General features: G+C 45.6%; 1 long non-coding RNA gene across 1 annotated transcript; it reads right to left on the minus strand.

Moving 5' to 3' along the window:
• Positions 1-731: 731 nt before the first annotated feature.
• Positions 732-17,965, minus strand: LOC140213512 (uncharacterized). The gene is made up of 3 exons (XR_011890370.1): positions 17,887-17,965; positions 10,190-10,268; positions 732-876 (listed from the first exon to the last, which is right to left on the minus strand). It is a non-coding gene; the product is annotated as an uncharacterized lncRNA (long non-coding RNA).
• Between the last annotated feature and the right edge of the window lie 1,007 nt (positions 17,966-18,972).

The raw sequence follows: 18,972 nt of genomic DNA on the forward strand, positions 1-18,972 counted from the left end.
TGCACCATTAAACACCACATATCATCATACTTGCTGGTGTAGAATTTTGAAATGGTCTATTTCTCATACTTGAAGAATTAGTGGACTTTTTGTTGCCGTCTACGTTCGCAGCTTCGAATTGCTGGCTGTTTTCAAAAAAGCGGTGTCTGTAGCGCTCTGTGCGTCAGTCCATAGTTCTGAGTATGCGTTTTTTGGGACCTTAAATACGAAAACATTCAGTGAGTTTGGTCTTAAAGAGCAAGAATATTTTTAATTTGCTAATAAAAAAAAGGCGTTGTGAAACGTTAACTGTTAAGGCGGGTTGCTAATCTCATCTTTCTAGTAGATAGATGGCGCGCTTTAAAGAACGCCTTCATCCAATCAAAGTAAAGCACGAATTTCCCGTGCAAGATTTTATCCCCTTTTTTTCAGCATATTTTGTAAATTAAGAGCGACAAGTCCGGAAACCTATTTTCCAGTATGCATCATCTGCCCATATCTGATTAGCTAAAAACACAAGCAAACAAACAAGTGGCATTCCTAAAAAGTGCACTGCAGCCTTTGCAACTTATGATTCGAAAGGACCCCAGCGAAAATGCTCAGACCTGGCTGCCCTTGACGCCTAGAAACTCATACAAATGCACGCTTTTCCATAGAAAAAATGTTCAGTGTGAATTTAGCTTTGTGACACGTGTTTTCACAAGCAATCGCTTTCCAAATACATGGTAGCAAACAGATAGGAAAAACCACAATGAAAATGTTTGAATGAACTTTATTTTTATCCAAGCACGGCATTAGTAATAATCCTTAGTAACAATTAGCGCGTCTTTTAATGAAAAATATTGTTCCGCTACAGCCATGGCAATGGAGAGGGCAGGATCTTCCATTACCGCATGTCTGCAAGAAAAAACACACACACAGATATTCTTCATAATATACAACGTAAATAGCTATTTTGATAACGGAACCAACGCTTTTACGAAGTCGCAGATATTTTTCAGAAATGGTAAGTTTACAAGCACCTTCGCTATAGTCATTCCCGAGATCTCACTAAAATGCAGTCGTCTTTTCTGCATGATTTGTGGCGAGTGCTCAAAACAGTTTTCAGAAACTATTTGAGTTGGATGCCAGCAGAATTTGCATTGCATCACTCCCCTATTGCAAAACCCAGTGCCACTGGGACCCAGTGCGGCAGATTATAGGCCCAGTGCAGCACACTGGATGCTGGGGCGCTCGGCAGGTGCGGCGTACTGGGAGGCGCTGGCTACTAGTGCGAAAAACAGCTCTAGCGCGTGAAATATGCGGTGCCTGAACACCGTATATACATTTTTGAATAGAGAAAGCAACAATGAGCGTTTTAGTGCAATAAAGAAATAAGAAGTAAAAATAAAACTGCTCTGAAGAGGATTCGATCGTCCGCCCTACACATCCCAAACCAGGCACTTTACCGCTACGCCACGCCAGCAGACGAGCGCATGCGGATGATTTGCCATGTCAAAATCGAGAAGCAGTTTTAGTTTCGCAGAGCTACGTCTTGCACAGACATGGTAGATGCGCTATATCGCAGCAACTAAATCTCACGCCTGTACTACAAAGAAACATTTGCATTCCATATTCAGTAGCACGTTCGGAAGTGCCACAACATCGATTTTCACTTGCGATTAGTATTTTAACTTCAAAAAAAGTCCAAAATGAACCGCCAACCCGGGACGCTGTATGAGCTGTTACTGCCGATTTCGATAGCCGTTTCTTGTTTTTCACGCGATGGATACGCAACGTTTTCTTAGTTGAGGGATGCCTTTCAGTCAACACGTCTCACTAGTCATATAACTTCGTCAGAGAAGCGCAGACTACTGCTGGGAGCCTTCGGCGATGGCACATATACCTGTGTTTATGACGCGTCACATCGGCGGTCATCGCTTCTTGTGCTGGCACTGTACACAAGAAAAAATTGTTTATTCAAGAACGCCGATGCGAAAGCTGAAATATAGAGTGATTTATCCTTCTTAGACTTCTTCATTCCTGAGCCTAGAGCTCATAACGCGCTCTTCTCATATAAGTATGATAATGAAAGCAATAACGTCGACCTTGTGCTCGCTTTGACCACGAAAGGGGCGCATGCATCTCAGTTGGCACGCCTCGGCAGCGTGTCTCAAGAATTTCTGCTGCCTACTTATCTTACCTGCCTAAAAATTTCCTTGATTTGTCCGCTATAGATTCCGTTAGCTGATCACGAAGGTTAACTCAATATAGAATGATTTCTCAGCGGTTCTGGCCTCGTAGTTCCGGAATCGCACGTGCGCGGTCGGCCGAGAACCCGCTTAGGTGTATGGCGTCTCGGCCGTCTTTGACAGCGCTTAAAACATGGAGGGGTAACATAATGGTGCAAAACTGGTCGCTTCACCCACCGGAAAGGCGACTAAACACGGGGCACCCCCATCTTGCGCTCTCTTGAAGGCCGGGCCCAAGAGAATGAATAAGCTGCTCAGTCGTATGTCGTATATATGCTTAGTCGTTCAGATTAGCGGGATGAAATGCTGGGTAAAACATTGACCAAGGTAACTTGTATGAGGGATTGTGGCATTGGGTGTGAAATATTTTGAAAAAAGAAGCAACTACAAATAACCTGTCGCACAAATGGGTGCACCAGGCCCAGCACAGAAGCGCATACCGGTCTCAGGATATAATGTCGCTTTAGAGACTAGTAGTTAAAAGACCACACATAAATGGTCATTATTCTATGAAAACATTGAATGTAAGTACGGATACATTGAGGTATCTGCAGCACATAACGTAATTTCGTAGCCAGGCTCAAGTTACAAGTCGCAGCCCTATCAAATATAGAATGGCGCTGTAGCGTAACTGTACCCGCACGGTGTACAAGGGCCAATACACGTTCTCGTCAGAAATATGTGCTAAGCTTTTGCGCATCAAAAAGAACACCAAGTTATTTAGGTGGTACGGTTGTCAATTCTGTACCAGCATATTGAGTCGGTATGCATCCCTGTAAACCAAACCAAATATCGGAGCTTTTTGACAAACTTATCGGGGTACTAAACACCATATCAAATTTTTTAGCCAATGATAATACTTTTTCACTCTTCTGTTCGTCTTAGCAGAAAAAAAGCAAGATCATGTGATTAAGTCAATACTTTAAGTTAGTTGTCAAAAATGCTAAAAACAGGATTCTTACTGCACTTTAGAATGCTTATAAAAAAGGCATTGAATGAAGGGCAAATAGAAGTGGTGTAATGATGTTTAATTGAAGGCGAGAAACAGCAGATAGGAAGCAGCCAAGCAGCAGCGCACAGCCCGAGCTCTCTCGCAAATCACAGCACGGGTCGTCGTCGTCGTCTCTGAGCTGCTATCCGAAACGAGAGGCGCGTCTGCTTCAGTACATTGGCCCCGGGTTTGAAACAGAGCCATCCTGGCGACTTTGGGTGCAGAGATGATGAGGGGATCGAAATAAGGCTTCAGCCGGCTAACATGCACTGCCTCGTGACCTCGACAACGAAGGTCCGGCGATGGTGTGACGGGCTCAACGATATAGTTCACAGGAGAGGAGGCGTCGATGATCCGGTACGGACCGTGGTACCGGGAAAGTAGATTAGAAGAGAGGCCAGACGTGTGAGGCGGTATCCATAGCCAAACAAGGGAACCAGCAAGGAACGCGGGCGTCGCCTGATGACTGCCGCGTCTTGTCTTCTGACGCCCCTGATCCTCGCTGGTCGACGAACGAGATAGCTGGCGGCAATCTTCAGCGTATCAGGCGACTTCTGAAATAGTTGTGCACTCGGAAGAGTCAGGTCGGTAGGGCAGGATAGTATCCAGAGGACCCGAAGGCTCACGCCCACAGAAGAGAAAAAGCGGTGAAAAACTGGTGGTCGTTTCTGTCGCGCTATTATAAGTGAAAGTAAAGAGAGGGAGTACGGTGTCCCAAATAGTGTGGTCGGACGATACATACATCCTCAACATGTCTCCCAGTGTTCGGTAGAAACGCTCCGTGAGACCGTTCGTTTGGGGGTGATACGCGGTCGACTTCCGGTGAATGATCCGACACTCGCGAAGGAGGGATTGTATCGCTTCTGACAAGAAGACACGACCCCTATCGCTGAGTAGTTCTCTAGGAGCACTGTAGCGAAGGACGAAGTTGCGGAGGATGAACATCGCGACTTCGCGCGCAGTCGCAGCGGTGAGAGCCGCGGTCTCGGCGCAGCGCGTCAGGTGATCGACGCCAACAATAATCCAGCGTTTTCCACATCCGCTGTATGAGAGCCGGCCATAGAGGTCGATGCCACTGCGGTTGAATGGTCGAGCAGTGCATGGTAGCGGCTGCAGTGGGCCAGTAGGGCGCAGTGGGGGAGTTTTGCTTTGCTGGCAGGCGGTGCTTGATCGAACGTACTGCTGCACAAACCGATAATGCCACGCCAGTAATAGCGCTGACGCAGCCTTGTCAAGGTTTTTAGGATGCCGGCGTGGGCACTTTGAGGGTCAGCATGGAAGTACGCGCGCATGTCGGAGCGCATGTGACGAGGGATAGCCAGAAGCCATTTCTGACCGTCAGGCATATAGTTGCAGTGGTAGCGCGTGTTGTCTCGCACGGCAAAGTGGGCTGCTTGACGGCGTAACGTCTGCGTTGACGGAACGACCGATGGAGCGGCAAGGTAGTCGAGCAGCAGGGCGAGCGATGGGTCCTTGCGTTGTTCGGGGGGCATGTCAATAGCGGTCAGTAGTGACGGGTCAAAGGTCGGAGAAGGAACGGTAAGAGAAGCCACAATAGGTGTCATCGGCGAGCGGGAGAGCGCGTCAGCGTCGGAATGCTTTCGACCAGAGCGGTATACGACACGAATGTCGTATTCCTGTAGGCGAAGCGCCCAACATCCGAGGTGGCCCGACGGGTCTTTCAAGGAGGAGAGCCCACAAAGGGCGTCAGTGATGATGCTGAAAGAACGGCCGTAGAGATAAGGAGGCTGGGGTGACTGTTGTTGAATGGGAGCAGGGGAACCCGGTGCGTTGGAGGTGGGACGGAATATGACGGTGGGGGTGGCCGTGCAACAGCGGCAGCAAAGTTTAGCGGCGGAGGAGTGACCTGCGACAGGTAGTCGGCATAAGAGAGCGAGCGGTGCCGTCGGAGACGCGAAAAGCGGCGGGTAGTAAACATAGGAGAGCGGCGGCATTACAGGAGCTGGCAGGCGAACGACGGTAAGTGAGTCACATATTTGGGCATGGATGGCTTCTTGCAGGGCCGCAGTCAGTGTTGGGGCATGCTCCTGACTGTGAGGGAGTAGCGACCGCTGGTGGGCCACTTCCTCCCTTATCAAATCCTCGAGCGGAAGGACGGGAGCAGAAGGATCGGTATGGCCCGCGGCACCTGCAATCGCTGATACCGAATCAGCCTGTGGGACGTTTTGGCGAGCGATGTTACGCTGGCGGCGCAATTCGTCGAAACTATGGCACAGGGTGAAGAGTATGGTGACGCTGGTTGGACTCTTGGCCAGCAGCATTTGAAACACGTCGTCCTCAATACCCGTCAGAATATGGTTGGTCTTCTCGTCCTCCGCCATAGTTGGATTAATACGGATACAGAGATCGAAGACATCCTCAATATAGCTGGGGAAGCTCCCGCCCGGTTGCTGTGCTCACTGGCGTAGACGCTGTTCGGCGCGTAGCATGCGGACAGCGGGGCGGCCAAACACTTCGGCGAAATGTGTCTTGAATGCGGACCAACTCGAAATGCCAGATTCGTGGTTTTTAAACCAGATATTTAGGACATCGGTAAGGTAAAATATGACGTTATTCAGTTTAGAGTGGTCGTCCCAGTTACTGTGAGTGCTTACACGTTCATAGGAGGACAGCCAGTCTTCGACGTCATGTTCCCCGGTCCCGCAAAAGATGGGCGGGTCGCAGTGACAGAGAACGCCGGCGCAAGTGACAGGGTCAGCCATGGGTACAGTCGGTGCGTACGTCGCATCAGTCATGGTGACGGCGGGCAACGTACGATTGCGGAGCTCCAGGCTGACTTGAGGGATTCCAGCACCTTCACCAAATGTAATGATGTTTAATTGAAGGCGAGAAACAGCAGATAGAAAGCAGCAGCCCACAGCCCGAGCTCTCTCGCAAATCAGCACGGGTCGCCGTCGTCGTCTCTGAGTTGCTATCCGAAACGCGAGGCGCATATGCTTCAGTACAGGGGCGATAACGGACAGTCCTGCTTTGCAGTAGAAATGAACTCCCGCTCTGATAAATTCCAAGTAAAAATGACACTGGTATAAATGTTAGCTTGCCCCATGCGAACAACTTTGTAAACAACAGAGACAACGTTAACATACTCTAAAGACTTCAAAAGGAAGGCGTGGTTCACTCGGGTAGATACTGTTGCTAAATGGATCTGAAGCAGCGCAATGTGGTCCCAGCAGGTCAAGAAATACTGAAGAGCTGTCTGGTCTAGATGCAGGTGTGTTTGTACGGAGCGCTCTATTATCCGCAAGTGTCGTGAGATCCAATTACCAGTGACATTGCATACTGGTATTGTACAAACAAGAATTTTGCTTAACTTTTGTGGTCTAAATTCTTCAGGTAATGTGTGTAAAGCATTTTACAGACCGTACTTCTCTACGCGCAAGCGTAACTAGCCAGCTAGTGCAGTCGGCGGTGTCTCTCTAAAGCCACGAAACAAGCGAATGAGGAAGAAGTGAAGAAAATCGCAAGCTGCGGAAAGCAGGAAGGAGCACGCCGAGCGCGCGGCAAAGTACCGCCAGTTTGTAGGGGGATAAAAGTGCTCAAGTACTAAAATGCATCAGCGACAATCCTGGCCTTATTGTTATCTAATTTTGTGCATGTAGTTTGTACTTCTGCAGCACACATTTCGAAGTGCGTTTCCGTGCTCGTCTGGACCTCATACGTGTTTCTTCAGCACGAAACTGTCAGATTTTATGGGAAGTGTAGGCTTTTCCATTCTCTGATCACTGCAGCGTGATTCCCGGTTTGGTGGTAATGGTTTGACTAACTTCAAGCGGAAGTGGACATTTTGGAAGCTCAAGGTAAGCCTAAATATCGTTGAAGGCTTCATACTATAGTCACGTAGTAGTGAGGGTGAAGAAGGTAGTAAAACTTGGAATGATGAAACTAGCGTTTTATTGGGCGAACTTGTGCACTCAAAAAGAGGCTACACTGAAAGAACGGTGACAGCGGCGAACATGGTCGGCGATCGACGAAAATATGATCTACCGGTCAAGCACGTCGACTTTTATTCACGAGTCATTGAAGGTCCCAGAGTAATCGGTGGTGCCTGCGTGTGTTGCAGAGGGTTCTACACAATTTTTGTGGCACATGCAAGCAGGTTACACAAGCTTCGGTGACAACAGAGGCATCGATAACGTACGAGAAACTTCTGATACATGCGGGTACGTCCCACGCTAACCGATAATATTCGTTAGCCTGTGAAAAGCACTCACCCGTAAAAGATCAACAAGTCCACGTGTCACTATAAGCACTATTATTGTACTTCATCGCTTTCATATGTACGTGGGGATCATAATCCCCGATATAGAACATGAGCTGGCACGTTTCCTTCTTTTGGAATTAAAAAGTGCTTGGCAACTTGATCGGTCTCGGTCTTATAAGTGGTCGAGGTACGTCAAGACGCGGAGGTCCTCTCGCATTGCCGTCCTCCCTGGAGCTACGCTCCCGTCGCCGCCTGCACCCGGCTACCACTACAAAAATAGGCTCTTCCAACCCCTGCTGTTCCGGCGCCTCAAACTCTCCAACACCGATGACTTCGCCCGGCGTGCCCTCTCAGACGGTGACCAGCCCTCAGCGCGATGCACCTCTATTTATGGGACTGTGGGGAAGACGTTGACGAGTGGCTCGACAACTATGACCCTGTAAGTTCGTGCAATCGGTCGACTGACGTTCAGGAATTGACACGTCGCATTTTATTTGACGGGTGTGGCAACAACGTGGTGTAATAGCATCCTTCTAATGAATGGCCTTCATTCAGCCCAAATGAACACCTGTTTCCACGTCATGAGCGAAAGCTTCGGCCTCCACCAGGTGACGCATCTAAAAGAAGCCGGTTACCCATCGGTTTTAGAAGCGTTGCTTTAAAAGATTAGGAACCCTGACACGGAAGGGAAGCCTGTTAAGCAAGAAACGCTGATGCAGGTGATTACCCATATTCATAAACTGTCACACAGCATCAAGAAGATTGCTTCGAAGCATGGGGCTCCGATTGTGTAAAAAATTTCTGCAATGACAAAGAGAAGTTGGCCACAAGCCCTACACAGCAAGAAAATAAATTCACAGACTGTACGGAAAATGTCGTTTATGAAATTCCTTTCGGTTGCGGTCCCCTTTACGTAGGCCAAACGGGGAGATGTTTCAACGAGCAGGCCAGGGACCATAATCTTAATGTACATAATAAGGCAGATGGCTTTCTGGCTGTGCATCGCAAGATGTGCGGTTTGAAGCCAAGATTTCATAACACCAAATTTCGGAGGAAAGCAAGAGCAGCACCGAGCGAGAAATGGCAGCAGCTTTTTTGATTAAAACGTCAGCGGACAACTGCTTGAGCAAGCCAACCATGTTTTTTAATGACGCAGCGATCAAGTTTCTTGAAGCCATTGTTCAGGTCATAAATGTTTCACCCCACTTTAAAGATTTTTCTTTTTTTTGTATTTTTCTTACTTTCATATTCGTTTCTTTTCTCTTTTTTTGTCTTTTTTAATTTTTGACGCAGAAGCCTGGTAAAAAATTTGTGCAATGACAAATAAAGAGAAGTCGCAATGCGATACCCAGCAAGGAAATAAATTCACAGACTGTATGGCAGATGTCGTTTATGAAATTCTTTGGGTTGCGGTCCCCGGTACATAGACCAAACGGAAAGATGTTTCAACCACCAGGCCAGGGACCGTAATCCTAATGTGCGTAATAAGGCAGATGGCTTTCGGGCAGAGCATTGCAAGATGTGCGGCTGCAAGCCAAGGTTTCACGACACCCAGTTTCGGAGGAAAGCAAGAGAAGGACCGAGCGAGAAATCCTAGCAGCTTGTTTTTCTTAAAAGGTCAGCGGACAACTGCGTGAGCAAGCCATCCATGTTTTTGAATGACGCAGCGACCGAGTTTCTTGAAGGTATTGTTCAGTTCATAAATGTTTAACCCCCTTTTAAATATTTTTTCTCTTTATCTCCTTTTTTCTTTTTCACTTTCCTTTTTCCTTTTTCTTTCCTTTTTCATTTCTGACACAGAAGCCTGCTCAATCCAAGTGTGTGGATACCTTGTTCTGTGCACATGTTCCTTGTTTTAATTATTTTTCCCGCGTGTTGACTTCGCCTTAGCCTTAAGCATTGAAACACGTGGCGATAGTAAACAATGTTCGATGAAGAAATTGTGTTCTTGATGTTTCTGTGGATTTAGCAGTATGCTCTTAATCGCTTGCGGTGTGTTGTTTTTGGTTGATCATGTGGGACCACATCAGTGTTAACTACGGTGTTACAGGGCAAGTCTTTTGCGCCTAAATAGGCCGGTTTCGGTGGAAATAAAACCATCTGTCATTCAATGCTTGTGATGTGGTTTGTGCTTCTTTTTCTCTGTCCCAATCACGCTGCGCCATGTGAATAACCATCCTTAAGGGTGTTTTAATACCGTCCTTAAGGATTACCGTCCAGCAGTGATCATTTGACGGAGCTGCCATAGCTTTCGTCGCTCCAAGTGAGCACGTAGTGATGTTGTACTTTTTCTTTCTCTATTTCGAGGACTGTTCTTTCTACATACAAAAAGGAAATGAAAGCAGCTCTATGCCGCGTAATAAAGTCGCAACTTTATATTCAGCGGAGCAGTTTACATTAGGCGGTTGCAGCAAGAATTTCATTTGCCTGTAATTTATTCCCATGCATTAAGACAATTCCGGTCTGTTAAGAACTCCAACCGTATATAATGCTTTTAAGCACTTTGTGAAGGAAGTGCAATTTGAAAGGCAGTAAGGAAAGGCAGTATTTCGTCCACACGCATTTACCTTCGCATGCGCCTTGGCCATATTATACTGTTTTGTGCGCATACAACAGCGTTCAATGAAACCAGTACCCTATACTAATAATCTTGTTTTGATGAATTCTTGGGACTCGAACAATAAAATCTTCTTCTGTTTAGAAGTATGTCAGGCTCTAGCTGAACGGTAACAACAGCGTGAGAATTGTGCTAAGAATTTTACTCACAAATGTGGTACACGTACTTGAAGCGATTCGCTCTTCCAGCACAGCCTTTCTGCCTTTGGTATGCGGGCGAGATTGGCAACTGAAAGTGATAATGTTGGTGTCATAAAAAATTCCTTTGGATAGCAAGAGATATTTTAAAGCGATCTTTGTTTGTAGAACGGCGCACAAGCAGTTTGAGTACAGCTAGTTAACATTTCATCGACAAGTTATATGTACAATTACCTTCAACGCAGCACGCAGGCTATGGTTTCGCACTGCTGAGCTCAATCTTGCGGGTTCTATTGCAGCCGTGATAGCCTTACTACCATGGGGGGGTGTATTAAAAGAACGCTCTTGTAGCATACATTGAGTGGACAATAAAGAAGCTCAGTTTGCCCAAATCATTTATGAGGCTACCAATATGGTATACATAATAATGAAGTAGAGGTTAAGGCTCTATCTCCAGGAAAAAATAGTAAACGTTTTTGCCCGTGTTCAATCAGAGACCTTGTACACAAATATTTTCTAAGAATTACGGTGTCTCGAGCATACACTGTTTGCACTTGAAGGTATTAACTCCACCAATTTGGCGATAAAAATTCCTCATTGAGTAATCCTGAAGAGTGAAAATGGCCTAATATGATTTCATATTTAGGATTCAGCCAGTGCCTCTTGAATTTAGCGATATGAATAGGTTTACACTCGCTGATACTTTGTAGGAAGCCCATATAGGTTGGGCACACGGGAACGTACTGAATGCACTATTTCAACGTAAACTTTTTAGATGCAGTCTATTCCGACGGAGTGCATCGCCAGCAAGATGAGTGTATTTCATTTCAAATGTAGCTTGAAAGTCACTGCCACAGATCTCAACTTGTCTCAATCTTTTAATCCCGTAAACCTGTCGACTATCTGCGACGTGTTACTGCATTTTGCTTGCTTCCTGTGGGCCGAGCTTTTTAATCTAATTAGGCGATAGTTCCTGTTCTACCCAGTATATCATATACCTCGCTCCATGGCTTCTCTTAATGTCAACAAGAACAAGAGCTGCATCTATTCGCTGCCTGAACCATATTTTCATGTTGCTTAATCTGCTATCAGGACCATGTAATAGTGTTCTTCTAGTAAGAAAAGTGCTTCGCAGGTTCCAAAGTGTTTACAGAAGGTGCAGAAGAGGTGCTGGCGTAATCATAAGAGCATAATTTAGCCTCACTGGGATGGCCAGCAATGCACAATCAGGCAACTCTATCACCAGAAAACGCATCTTTTCCACACTTCTTTCAGCACGTTTCCCGATTCAGCACGTAACAGCAACTTAAGACAAAGAAATTTAACGACAAGTGTGCTTTCACCTAAATTATTGGCCACAGCTTCATGCGAGAGACCTCTTCCGCCGAATTCCTCGCACAAAAAGTTTCGGTCAGTCATGCCACTCGATAGCGGTTCACCGCACCCTTCCTTCTAACTGTCGGTTTATCATAACATGTCACAGCCCTGCCGTATACTTGCAAGCCCTGTACCGGGAAATTGAGCTACCTTAGCACAAGTCGGAGCAGCATGTTAGTGGCATGTTCGATCTAACCAGCACGTGCATGGCTTATATAGTGAGTGCCACCTAATGGAGCCAAACTCTAGAACATGGGGAGGCAACGCAGTGGACATAACAATGTCATGTTGCTGCCATCGCTTGTACATACTATCATTATTTTTTCATTCGGTGTATATACATAATTATTCCAAATTAATTAGTAAAATTGTCAAATAATATAATTAGAATATATGTGTCAATGAGAAAATTCCAGAGCAACATAAAAAACTCCCGATACAGCTTTCTGCTTCTCAATACGTAATGTATAAAAGTGTTTTTCCAGCCATGAAAAATCCCGTGAGAACACGAGAAATTTCCGCGCGACTGGCCGATTGAGGAAGCCAACAATCGCTTTAAACAAGTCAACGCTCCCTTAGAGCGTTTCCAATGCAGCAAACATGTCTATGTTGAACGAGAAAAAGGAGAAAGAGTGGTATGGTGATGGCCCGGAATGCAAAGGTATTGGATACACAAATCTTGTGATTCGCATCACTGACGCACATCCTAATTCCTTGCGATATGTATATGTCTCACACATAGGCATATGGAATGAACATGCATGGGATGAAGGCGAGCTAACGTTGAAGAATGAAGCTAGTTGTACAGGAGTAAAACGGCCATATAATTGTGGAATACATAAATTACACGGCAGGACACAGGATTAGGAGACCTCACTACATCAGATGGCATAGTCTTTAATGTCTCATTCATATTGCTCTGAAGTGGCATAGTATTTGAGCTAGTTAAGCCAATAATTAAAAGAACTATGATTACAAGTGTCATTTAAATAAAACATACCCAAAGAAAATCATTGGTTCCGGAATGTCGCTGAATACTAAGTGAACTAACACTAGACATTTAGGCGGGCTTGCAAAGTTTATGTCACTGTTGAGTCCCGGGCACTCGATTATTTGTTTTGATCGGGAGGCCATAGTTTAATACAGGTGGACAAGAATGTTCTTTTGCTCGCAAAACTTTTTGGCACTATATGCGACTATTCTCGTTCTCATGTACCATGACATCTATGCTGTGCATACAACTGGTCGCTTTTCGCAGTGGCCGTTTTTTACCGTATTACCACTGTAATCAAGTAATTGCTCCATGCAAGAGGCGCCTACATTATTTGAAATCTGAAATAAGGTTGCCGCTCTTCTTTATAGCTAAAGATTGTGACCTAATTACATTAGACTTGTGACACAATTAGTGCACATTTCTATTATAGCGTGCACAGAACCTTTGCGCACTCAAATAATGTCTGTGCCGAAAGCCGCATGCACCTCGAACGTCTTTGCATCTTGCGTACTCACGCCATTTTGCACATATGTTTGTGAACTTTGCGTAATATGGATGCGAGGCTGCCCACTTGGATACGAATTCGGCCTTGTTGTTGGCTCTTTGTCGTGGCAGAAAAAAAATAAATGTGAAAATAGATTTTCGCTTAGCTGATAACTTTATGAAAACGCAGTATCGGGGACTCTGTCGTCATTTGACAATATTAGTTTGAGCATATGCGGCACATGCCTACCTAGTGAACAACACTTTGCGTACACTGCAAAGAAAGCGCCCTGCAACACTTTTACTTTAACGCGCCATGATACGTTCTGCTCAACTGGATATGTCATATATGAGGTGTCAGCTTTTGGGGATGTTAGTGTCACCAAGACTCAGAAGTACAATAAGCTTCAATAAATGCGTGGCCTTTGTGATCGGCGCGCCGGATGATCGGCCTGGTAACGGCGACAAGATTCCAAGTTAAGCCACTGCGTTTGTTACATGCAATGTTTACGTCTTGCTTGCATGCCAGGCAGCAACATCGAATGGCCTCAAGCCACTTGGCGTTGGCAAGTGAGCGGGGTTTGAAGTTGACTAAAGATCGGCGGGCCGGTTGGCTTTGCGATCGTAAGGTGTAATCACAATTCAGGCAGCCTAGAATGAGACGGGTTGTGCCCCTTTTGAAGTCAGACAACCACAGAATAAAATTAGCTTTGAATAAACACTTTGCAAGGTGCATCAAAACAGATGGGCGGCTAAAATTCACATGTATCTGTACCTGAAAAACGTGGACATATAATTGAGGAATGGGTCAAGAATGTTGCCGAACATGTACAGGTTAACTGACATTGTGCATAGACAACAAGAAGTGACCAGAAATTAAGTGAGAGAGACAGAGGCAGTGACATGTATGCAAACAATGAAAAAGAAAGCCAGTGGAGATTTACATGAAGGGAAAGGGTAGAAACAAATTAGAAGATGAAATCTGCTTCCTAACTCAGGGCACTGCCCAGCTGTTTGAGGCTAGAGCTAGCTGCCTAAAGGCAAAAACATACCGGAGCAAATATTCGCAACAACATGAAGCATGCCTAGACAGGCCACTCAGTGCATTCTAACGGAATGTGAACAGCGATCCAGTTAGACCTGCCGGTAACGTGCACGTTCAAGAAGAGCTTGGATATTCAAAGTGGACGGAAGCATCAACCGGTCAGCAGTCGAGATAGGCATAAGACGTTTAGAGCATTGGTGGAAAACAGGCTGGCTTTCGAGTACTCGAGGGTAGATGTAAGCATGATATGGCTAAGGGTAAAGGAGATTGGTTGTAGTAATTATGACAATTGCTCACGATCGTGTCACAATCGTCACAACAATATCATAACCATCTGCGGCACGCCGTACGCAGCCGTCGTGGTCTCGCAGTGTGGCGTCACCTCTCGAAGTAGGCGGCGCAGAATCCACGCCGCGGTAATCCAGTACCACTGGTATTGAAAGGAGCACAGGCCACCGCGTCTCAGCGCCAAAATACGTCAATCAAGTGCATGGGCCACTGTAGGTGCCTTTTGAACGTCGCTATTGGAAAGGACACATTAAACATCAGCGTACAAGAAGTTACAGCTTGGGTGATATTGTGAAGAAATGTTAGAAAGAAACCGGAAGCATTATTTTTGGAACCTCTTTAAGCGGTAACTAACGTAGGCAATGCAGTACTGCAGAATGGGTTAGGAATGGCGACATCTTCTTAAGGCTTGTCTAGTTGCGTGGTTTATCTTCATTTCCTCTTGATAAGATTCGCGGATGTTCTCGTTTCGTTCTCGACCTATGCTCGTCCCATTCTCGCCTTGGGTTCCCGAATAACGGCTCTGGATTTTGGCTCAAGGTCTCTTGAAGGTCGCCGAGAAAAGGAACTGAAAGAAGTTTATGCTTAAAAGTAGCAGGGAAGACATTCATGCCAGTAGATCCATTACAGGCATAGGTAGGAGTAAAACGGAGATAGAGAAGTCTTCAGGGAGAGACAGAACATTACTATATATGCAGAAATGCTACAATAATAAATATCTATACATAAATAAAATAAGCCGGCTATGTGACCCTTTTCCCCCACCCCGTTTCAAAGGGGATGACAAATAATAATCATCGTCATTGACCATTCCATCTCCAGGCGGAACGCTCTATTAGGCTTGCACTGGCAACCACGCTTAGAGCTTCGCAGTAACTGTTATCGTTAGCTTCGCACTGACGTATGTCGTCGAAACGCTCCAACCAACGGTATAGTGTTTTACGATTTATGTTCTCGAAATCAAGCTTGTACGAGTGATCAGTCTGGCGTGATCTATTGTACATTTATAAAGAAGTGACGACTGTGACCCGTAATTTCTTATTACAACTTGCCAATACCCTGTTCAGTTCACTGGTATAAAGTTTGTAAACAGGGAAAAGGGGCCTCAGAAAGGCTGCCGAACGTTTCGATAGGAGGTCCTATCTTCGTCGAAGGCGGCCTCGTCATCCTCGGCATGTTAGTTTTAAAGGGTTAGTGCAGTGACGCCACATGCGGGTGTGGTCGGTGGCGGTTGGTTCACTCCTATTTGAGTTTTGTCTTTCGGGCATTACCTCGCTTAACATAGAATTAAATTTAAACACCGAATACTAGAAGTGTTTTCGGTTTTCACCATCATTAAACCCTCAGTCAGATACCGCTATTAACCACTGCGTCTAGCCATGAAAAAAGTTCAAATTACCAACGTTATCTATGTGTCCAAGCATATGCGGTTCACAATATCACGGGGTTCTAGGTATGAGGCCCGCAATCTTGCAACCAATTTCGTTCGCTTGACTTTTTACGTCGTACAGCAGTTTAAGAAACGACGCTTACGAAGCAACCCAACTTGTAAATGGACATTTTTATGTGGCACAAGAATTTATGTTGCACAACGAGCCCAAATATATGTGACCTGTAGTGTCAGCGGCTTTTATAAGAAAATTGTGCGTAAAATGTTTTAAGTATTTTTGTACAAAGTACACCCTTAATATGGCGATTACTCAAGGTTTAGCGGATCTGGTAAACGGCTTTGAATTGTTGTAATTTGTTCTTATATTGTTCTTGTTTTTTTTTTCGTATTGGAATGTTGCTCACTCTCGCCACTTTCATAACATGCAAGCGAAATGTCAAGCTCATGCACATTTTCAAATAATCACTGTCAGCAGAATACGGTAATCAATGTGAACTGTATGCTACGCTGTAGCTTAACGTCATTGAAATTAGAAAAAACGCCTATCGTTTGTCTAAACATCTAGCATTCGACTCTAGTACCTCTATTTTACATGAAACTCACGGAGGTTCCGAATTTCCGCGCTTTTCTTTCACAAAAATGAGCCTGGTATTCAGAATGTCCTATCCAGCGGATTACGATTAGAATCCTTCATTAGTAATAGTAATTCATCGACATTTTGTCCTGCCTATCGATATTCTATTCTTGGATTTCTTAAATGCATTTCTCGATGTTCTCGACAAACGGCTCTTTCTATAAGTCACGTGTCTAAATATTCACCCTTCCATTGGTTACTTGCTCAGTGTTTTTTAGGTAATTTTGATGCGAAAACTTTATATGGCCTATTTTGCGAAAAATGCGGTAGCATTTTTAACAACTAAAGGGCGCCTTAATTTCGATTGGTTGCGATGAGCTCGTCTCGACGGAACACAGGGTGCGAAAGGCAACATCTGCCGGAACCATAGAGCACCAAGTGTTGCGTGAGCGTAGTGGGCATCGCCGCGTCACCATCTCCCCCATGCCCTTGATCCCGGAACCCTGAAACATGAATTATCGGTGCGCACCTTGTCCGTGCAAGCTATCGCCTTTCTTCTAACGGCGTCTCGGTAGTCACTATAAAGAAATTAGCTTATTAAAACAGAATAAATTCGAAAACAAAGACGTTGGTGGTAGTGAGTAAAGAACTTACGATAGCACGCTCAGAAATCAAGTGTCTTAGCCCAGTGAGGGTAATAAGCGCCTCGTAGACACCAGGCTTGTGCACTCAGCTTCATGAAGTCATGTCACTTGGATCGAAATTTCCATTGCCAAGCCCGGCGTGACGAAACCAGTGACGTCAAAATCACCGTGGCTTGCTTGGAAGCGTCCATATTAGATTCCATGGGAGCTGGTCAAGGTATCATGATGTCCCGGTCGGACGTGCACCGGCCTTCTGCTATCAAGGAGCAGTTGGGCAAGCATCTCAACGCGCTCGCTTTCCCGCGAGGAGTTCATGACTCGAAGGACCCCTCAGCGGCGTTGAATCGTACATGAACGCCTTCATATTCACACAAAATACAGGTGCTTATGTATCCTTGGATTTTTAAGACTTTATTTATGTTACCTCCTTCTTTGCGTGCTCTGCTTGATCAGGCATTCCCATGGCACGATGGTCGGTCACCGCCAGTACGTCATTTACAATCTGCGATCTGGCAACTTACAATTCCTATAACATTCACAATATGGCAGACGATTCCGTGTGTTTTGGGCAATATCTGACGGAAACTATACGGAAATTCTTAAGAATATCATAAATTTCGGCCTGGATTAGTGTAGGAATGTGTACGCAATTAGGCGCATTTGCTTCCCGATCTTTAGTCACAAGCACGACTGCTTGCGCTCAGTAGCTCCAAACAGAAAATTATATTGTCGGCCACCGTTCGTATTTATATTTATATTAATTAAAATGCTTGAATATATATTCTGAATATCAATACTTCAATCATCTTAAGGCAGATAGGAAATGTACGATATCCTATTTATAAAGCAAAGCCCAGCAGTTTTCTGCTTGCTAGTTCACTGAAGCACAGGCGCTTACATACACTATTTCTTACCTTATCACGCAGAAGGCAACAAAAATAATTATAGTTGTCGTTTTCTTCATGATGGCGGTTTGGTTGTGGCTGTTCTGCTGTGAGAAAACATCACAAAGGAAGTTAGAAGGCAATATCATAACTTTCGGCTAAAATACGTTAGAGATCGATCCCCTTTGAGCATTGAGCATGGGCAAAAATGCGTTGTCCACCTTTTACCGATCATTTATGATAGGCGGGTATTTGGTAGAGTTCTAACAAACAAAACTCGACCACCTAAGTAACTCGGCCTATGGAATGCTTATCATAGGTTTGCTCTTACCGTTTAGCGTAGCTCAGTGTATGTACAAAGCGTAAGGAGGAAAAAAAAACGTACACGCCAAGAATAAGTTTTGCTGAAGAACTCATTCCTTAGGGCAGTGTTTCTGTTAGAGATATTGACACGTGTACTTGTCTTTATCGGGCGACACGTTTTGCCGCCTAACAAATGTTATCGCACAGCGCGGGACGCGCATGCTTGTATCCGAAGTTTCTGGAAAGTTATCGATGCGTCTATCCGCTGTCTGTTGTCGCCGAACCTTGTGTTATCTGATTTCATCGCTTGACACAAATGGTGTAGATCATTGTAGAAGGCATGCGGGTCCCAACGTTTAGTCTGGAACAATCGATGACTGCTCTATAAAAGCCGACGCGCTTGACCCGCTGATCAGATTTCGACGATCGCCGACCGTGTTCGCCGCTATCGTTGTGCTATAAGTGTAGCCTCTTTTGTGGGCACAGGTTCGCCCAATAAAAGTTAGTTTTGTGTTCCACAGTATTGCTACTGTGTTCTTTGACGTCACGACCACGTGACATCTGGTGGAGGTGCTTTACCTTCATGTACCGGACGCCCCCGACAAGCCGTAACTCAAGCCCGGACCGCAAAGACAACACCAGCGCCGTCCCGGAACATCGAGCAAGCCGCCGTCTTCAACAGCTGCCCCCGGAGCACGGACTGTTGTTACCTGAGACCAAGAAGATTGTGCCCAAGGCAACTCCAATGGCAGCCCCAGCGTCCCCCATCGTGCTGCAGCAGCCCAGTGAACCACCGACGTTTCGCGGTTCCAC

This window comes from Dermacentor andersoni, chromosome 10 (genome assembly GCF_023375885.2).
Source record: "Dermacentor andersoni chromosome 10, qqDerAnde1_hic_scaffold, whole genome shotgun sequence".
Taxonomy (NCBI): domain Eukaryota; kingdom Metazoa; phylum Arthropoda; class Arachnida; order Ixodida; family Ixodidae; genus Dermacentor; species Dermacentor andersoni.